This window comes from Arvicanthis niloticus, unplaced genomic scaffold, assembly GCF_011762505.2.
Source record: "Arvicanthis niloticus isolate mArvNil1 unplaced genomic scaffold, mArvNil1.pat.X pat_scaffold_70_arrow_ctg1, whole genome shotgun sequence".
NCBI lineage: Eukaryota > Metazoa > Chordata > Mammalia > Rodentia > Muridae > Arvicanthis > Arvicanthis niloticus.
Genome location: NW_023046322.1, coordinates 338,037 through 345,317, shown reverse-complemented (window position 1 = coordinate 345,317; position 7,281 = coordinate 338,037).

Genomic DNA, 7,281 nt, shown 5'->3' with positions numbered 1-7,281 from the left:
AAGCCAGATTAGAATATATTAAAGGCAGGCTTATTGGGAAGCTGCTCTGAGGCTGGCAAGTTCACTGGCACAAAGGAAGAAGGCCAAGGAAGTAGAGATGGACTTGAGTGGTAGGGAGAGAGACAGGGTGAATGTGGCAAGAAGTGGAAGAGAGAGAGAGAGAGAGAGAGAGAGAGAGAGAGAGAGAGAGAGAGAGAGAGAGAGAGAAAGAGAGAGGTCTGAGTTATATAGGAATGAGTCTCTGGGGGGACAGCCTAGCCTGTGGGCTGGTAAATTCAAGGTTGGGGGCATTGTATGCCAGGTAGGGTTTGAGGGATGCTCCAAGAACCTAGAGGCCTAGTTTGTTTTGATATGTAAAATATGCACATCAGTCCCTTTTCCCAGGATCTGAAACCAAACCCTTGATGTCAAAAAAACCCCAAGTAACCCAATTAAAAATGGGTACAGATATAGAGAATTCACAATAAAGAAAGTTCAAATGTCTAAGAATCACTTAAAGAAATGTTCAAAATTGTTAGTCATCAGAGAAATGCAAATCAAAACTACTTTGAGATCCCACCTTATGTCTGACAGAATGGCCAGTGTCTGTACAACAAGGGACAGCTCACACTAGCAAAGATGTGCACCCAGGAGAACAGCCTTCCATTGCTACTAGGAATGCAACTCTCATAGCCACTATCTAAATGACTATGGTGATTGCTCAGAGAGTTAAAAATCAGTTTACCCCAAGATCTGCCAATACCACCGTTGGGCATATACACAAAGCATGCTTCTTTCTCCCACAGGGACACTTGGTCAACCACTGTGGAATACATATCAAGAAATACTATCACATCCAACAGGACTCAAGATATTCCACACTTCTCTTGTTCTTTTTTTATCAGTTGGTGTTGTTGATAATCTACCCTGGGCACCAACCAATCTGTGCAGGGTGAGATTCTTAGATGATGTTCGTTAGTTGGTGGGGAACTGAATTCACTCATCAGTAAAGAACTAAAACACTTTAAGTCAGTCAATTCTGCTAAGGCCAATCCTTTAAATGCAGTTGTTTGTTTTGTTTAGTGCATTTAATAACTAGTGTCTACAGGTATAAAAGCCTAGATTTTTAATAAAATGGCCTTTGTCCCCACCAAAAAAATTGTATGGGTATTGGCATTTACCTATTCATTATATTAGGGAAGCTAAAAACTAGTCTACTGCCTCTGTCATGTACTACCACACTAACAGAAGGCAAGCCCAGCTGAAGTTGCATGCAGTCAGAAACTCAAATTTTACTATTAGTCTTCTCCCCCGTTAAAAGGCTGTGGATCAGAAAGCTCTTATGTACTTTTCCCAGAAAACAAAAAGAACTTTGGTCAAACCCAATTCTTAAAAAGCCATCATATTTGCTTTTAAGTAAGTGTCCTGGCCCGTACTGCCCGGCTTTGTGGGCTAAAATATTTCGGCCTGCTCCGCTCAATGCTTGGAGGCCACTGTGTCTTGGCCCAAACTGCTGCTCTGGTCCGAGGGTCAGGGTCTAGTGAGAGAGAGAGTGGGAATAAAGGGGAAGAGACGCGAAGAATGGAGACAAGACAGAAAGTCTGATCAAGTCTCAAGTCTCATACCAAGTCTTGTCTCTCTTCTTGAAGGGAATTCTGAGGTATTTATATGCTTTTGCCATGTCCCTTACAGGTGTTGATATGACATAAGCCTTACAGGTGTCTATAGCATGGATAGCACATGCACTGTGTGCCTTGCAGGCTTGGATACCACGTGTGCCTTACAGGCATATATGGCCTGGATAGCACGTGGACAGCACGTGAACTGCATGCCTTGCAGGAGTGGCTACCATGTGTGCCTTGCAGCTGGGGGCAATAAACAGCAACACAAAATATGTGGGATATCAGAGTGTGCTTCAGCTGTTGTAGGCCATTGAAAACCAAATCTCTTATCAGGATATATGGTTCCAGATGGCTGCAAAGATAATCTAGCCACTTTCTGCTAAAAGTCGGCTCCCAACAGGTCCCCCTTTTTACATTTTTTTCAAAAGGGAAGGCTGGGAAAACTTATGGAAACTGTGCCTGTCCTAGGTTAGAACAAAGGACCCCAGCCTCTTTTAAGATGGTGAGGCCTCCCTTATTTTAGGGGCAATGGTCTCAATATGCTCTCTTACCCGTCATTGGCTATCCGGCTTAGCACATAAGTTAGGGGTTAATCCTCATCTGTCTTGATGACAGAGGTTTAAGAGTCCCCTGCTTCCAGCCTGTAATATTGGACCTGTGTGGGTTTCATTTGAATAGCATCTATCTGTTGTTGTATAAAAGCCATCAGTCAGTTGAACCACATCAACCCAAGAGACAAGAGACTTAATGCCTAAACAGTTGGTATAAAAGCAACACTCTTTAAGGCAACACACAACTTCCCCTGTTGGAGAAATAAAAGGTCTAAGCCTTGTACCCACAAATTTTCAATAGAAGAAATTATACCAATGAAATCTTTGAATTTGTATCAGCTTAGTAACAATTATACAGATTTAGACAGCCTAGTATTAACCACCTCAGTCCCCAAGTCCAGGGAATTGGGGTGCCGACTCTTCATTAACTTCTTCAAGCTGAACATGGGCGTTGAGATATTAGAAGAGGGATGAGGGGAAGGGTAAATTGATAAGCATCTGAAGTCTGTCTTAACTGCATCCAGCTGGAAGTCCAGGGCATCAGTGAACATGCAGGTGATAAGAAGATTCATTCACCAAGGCTGTGTATTTGGTAATATACAAATCTCAAAACAAGTTTTAGTATCAAGATAATTATTTTGATTCTCTGAAATCTAGTGTTCTGGAGGCCTACCTCTGTCATGTATGATCCATATAATTCTGGAAGACATAACTACTACCTTAATGACCTCATCAGAAAACTCACAGAAAAACTTTTTTTTTCCAAATTAGGCTTTCCTTAAGCCAGTAACCAGAAAAACCTTTACATTGAGTTTTTATCCAGAAAAATATAACTATACAACTCAGAATCACACCCATTTTGAAAGTTAAATCAATTAACATTATCATTCTGCTCAGCTTTCTATTTATTCCTCTCGTCTTTAAAGCTTTTTTCATCTGTTTTTACTCACTTATTTCTTCCCCCATTTTCATTACTATAACCTTTATTTATTTATCTGTTTGGCTCTCTTGACTCAGAGCAGCCTGTAATTTACTCCTTGCATCTTTAAAACCTTTTTCATCTGTTTCTGCTTACTTATTTCTTGCCCCGTTTTTGTTACTATAACCTTTATTTATTTATTTATCTGTTTGGCTCTCTTGACTCAGAGCAGCCTGTGATTTACTCCTTACATCTTTAAAACCTTTTTCATCTGTTTCTGCTTACTTATTTCTTGCCCCGTTTTTGTTACTATAACCTTTATCTATCTGTTTGGCTCTCTTGACTCAAAGCAGCCTGCAATTTACTCCTTGCATCTTTAAAACCTTTTTCATCTGGTTTTGCTTATTTTTTGCCCCATTTTTGTTACTATGCAATCACCTTTGTTTCACTTCCGAATTCAGTCAGCTCTGTCAGTCGACTGGTTTTCCAGCACAGGGTGTCTTCCACTGTATCCCGTTTACTGGAGCCCCACATTAGGTGCCACGAATGTTGCGAACCTTTTCTCTGCCTCAACACTTTGGGGGCTAAGTGCTCTGGTCAAGAGAGAGAGTGGGTCTCTTGGGGCAGGAGACGCAAAGAATGGAGACAAGACAGAGGTTCTGATCAAGTCTCAAGTCTCATACCAAGTCTCTTTTATTGAAAGGAATTCTGAGGTATTTATATACTTTTGCCATGTGCCTTGTAGGCTCCTGGATACCACATGCCTTGCAGGTGTTGATATGATGTAAGTCTTACAGGCGTATATAGCATGGATAGGACGTGCACCGTGCGCCTTGCAGGCTTGGATACCACGTGCGCCTTACAGGCATATATAGCCTGGTTAGCACATGGACAGCACTTGAACTGCATGCCTTGCAGGAGTGGCTACCATGTGTGCCTAGCAGCAGGGGGCAGTAAACAGCAACACAAAATATGTGGGATATCAGAGTGTGCTTCAGCTGTTATAGGCCATTGAAAACCAAATCTCTTATCAGGGTATATGGTTCCAGATGGCTGCAAAGATAATCTAGCCACTTTCTGCTAAAAGTCAGCTCCCAACAAGTAGGTAAAATAGTAAACTATAACCAGACACAATTTTCTTTAAATTCTGAAATTTATACTGGAAAAATAAACTTATTTCTTATAAACTTCTAAACAACACATCAAAGAATAGATGCCTAAAGCAGTAGCTTTATTTGACATTGTATTCCTAGAATTAGTCTTTAAGATTTTGTAACAGGATAAATGTCTTGAAAGCATTCCCCTTTCCCTGTTCTAAAGTATTCCCAGTTACCCTCACCTACCTAGGCCCTTGAACCTCTGTTTTTCCACTCAGCCTTGCTTTATTGCATGTCCCCTCATTATTTAGCCCTATAAACTAACTCTACATTACACTCTATAATCCAACTTTTTCTAGATTATATAATAACAGCTGAGGAAGGTATTATACCTGAGCCAATCCATCCACATCTTTTCTAAAGAATGAGGACAAGTATTTGGGATGAAATGACTTTACCAATGTCTGAATAATGGGAAGGTTGTAAGGTAATTATTGATTGTAGTCTCAACTAACTGGGCTTTTGGATGCATGGAAACTGAAAATCTAGTTATTCCTGCACACTTGCACTATTTACTTAACTTGGTTTCCACAGCATTCATAATGCTTTACTTATAAAACCTGAACTGTTTTAGTTTATCCATGTCACTGTTTTTTCAAACTAACCATAAATGCCCCCCTAATACAAAGGGCATTGATTGGAGTTCAAACCAGCAAATAGCTTACCAAATGTCTGCTAAGCACCTGTTAAATGGAATCATTATTCAGCAGAAAATGCAGCATATATGCTTTCAACTTTAAATAACTAAATTTCTAAGTATAAAGAAGAAAGGCTACTTCTGTTTTTCAAAGCATTAAAGAACACCAAAGCATACACTAACACTAATTACACTGACCATTTCTGGAACACAGGATAACAAGATCCCAAGTACTAGGACCTACTTCTTGAAGAGTTCAAATTGTAATCCTTTAGTTTCTTTTATTTATTTTGTGGCACTAACTACAAAGCCCTTTTTAGTTTTAACTCAACTTATTAAAGGGGTAGAAAAAGATTTGATTAACAGCACAAAATAAGATTAGTCAAATTGAACAATTTATCGCTGATCTGAGGCTCGCCTTCTTTTACACTCATGTAGAATTTACACTGTCCCTACAAATGGCAGGTATCAACACTTAAAGGGAATCAAGAAGGCAATCATGTTTGGTAGCAAACTTTCATTTAAATCTTACAACCTTTATAAACTCAACCTTTCTAAAACCTTTATAACTCAACCTTTATAAAAAGCCAACATAATTGAAAAATTGGGTTCTCCCTCTAAAGCCTGCACTACCCAAAGCTTGAACAGTTAATTTAAAAATAAGCAAAACAAAATGGACCCCTGCAGCAGATCCTGCTGCAATACTTTAAAAAAATCTAAATGAGCTTAATCTTTTTTAAAAGTTATTTTAGCTCAAAGGCTACAAAATCAAAATTATCTTAATTCTACAAAGAGTGAGGGCTTCATACCACCATTTTAGAACCTCATCTTTTTCTCATTAAATTTGGCCACAAATCAAATTCCTTGTTCTCCTTCAGCTTGAAGAAGGTAATTAAGAGTTGGCATGCAAATTCCCTGGACTTTGGGATTGAGGTGGTTAATATTCGGCTGTCTTTCTAAAGAAAATAATGGTTTTATTGGAACAGAAGGAAGAGCTAAAGTTGATTACATAGCCATAATCTATTGGTAGAAATCTGTATAATTGTTACTAAACTGATGCAAATTCAAGAGTTTTATTGGTATAATTTCTATTAATTCAAAATTTGTGGGTACAAGGCTGAGACCTTTAACTTCTCCAACAGAGGGAGTTCTGTGTTGCCCTTTAAAAAAGAGTGTAGCTTTTATACTGGTCATTCAGGCATTGGTAAATCTCTTGTCTCTCGGGTCCATGCTGTTCAACAGACTGATGGCTTTTGTATGACAACAGATAGATGCTATTCAAATAAAATCCATACAGATCCATTATTACATGCTGGAAGTAGGGAACTTTAAAATTCTGTCATTGAGACTGAAAAAGATTAACCCCTTTTCCATGCTAAGCCAGACAGTCAATGACAGGTAAGAGAACACCTCAAAACCTTTGCCCCTAACTGGAAGGCCTCACCATCCTAAGACAGAAGCTCAATCAAAGTGCTATTGAGTATCCAAAGTGGAGAAAGGGAGCCTGGGGTCCTTGGTTCCGACCTAAGGCAGGCATGGTTTCCGTAAGTTTTCCCACCCTTTCCTTTGGAAAAAATTTAAATATTTTTTCTAGCAGAAAATTAAAAAAAAAAAAAATCCTAGCAGAAAGCAGCTACCATCTTTGCAGCCATCTCAAGCCTGACAAGAGACTTGTTTTCAACAGCCTACAACAGCTGAGCACACTCAAACATCTCCTTTTTCTCACATATCTCATTTTGTTGTTCAGTGCTCACTGCTGCAAGGCAAATGTGGTAAAGTGTCTTCAGCTGTGTTCCCCTGCTTGTGCTTATATATACCCATGATTTCCTTTCAATAAACAGGACTTGATCACACACCCTGTCTTGTCACCATACTTCCAGTCTCTTCCTCCTCCATTCTCACTCTCTTTCTTGCTAGACCCTGTTGACTGACCCAAATGGGCCAGGTCACTTGACCCCCAAACATGGGGCAGCACGGAGTCGTGTGAGGAGGGACACTTCACCTTTTACTAGAAGACTATATAAGGACATGGATGAAGAAAGTTTTGCTCTTTGTCTGTTTTGGAGCCCATTTCTTCAGAATTCCAGGATATACAGAAGGCCGCCTGAGACACACAGCCTTTGAAACAGAGCAACTATTAGATTCTTGGACTTAACAATTCAGAGTTGGCAATGGTTGGATTACTTGAACTGTGGCCTGAAATTCTTCTCTCTTGCTTTCCATCTCTCACTCTGTCTCTCTTGCTCTCTCTTTCTTTCCCCTACTGGGTTGCCTTGTCCAACTTGATATGAGACTTTGTACTAAATTAGGCTAAGATCAGTGAGTGAATATTCCTGAGAGGCCTCCTGAATTACCTGAAGGGAAATGAAAGAGGAGTGTACCAGGGGAGAGAAATAGGGGTAGAAAATGAAAGGAG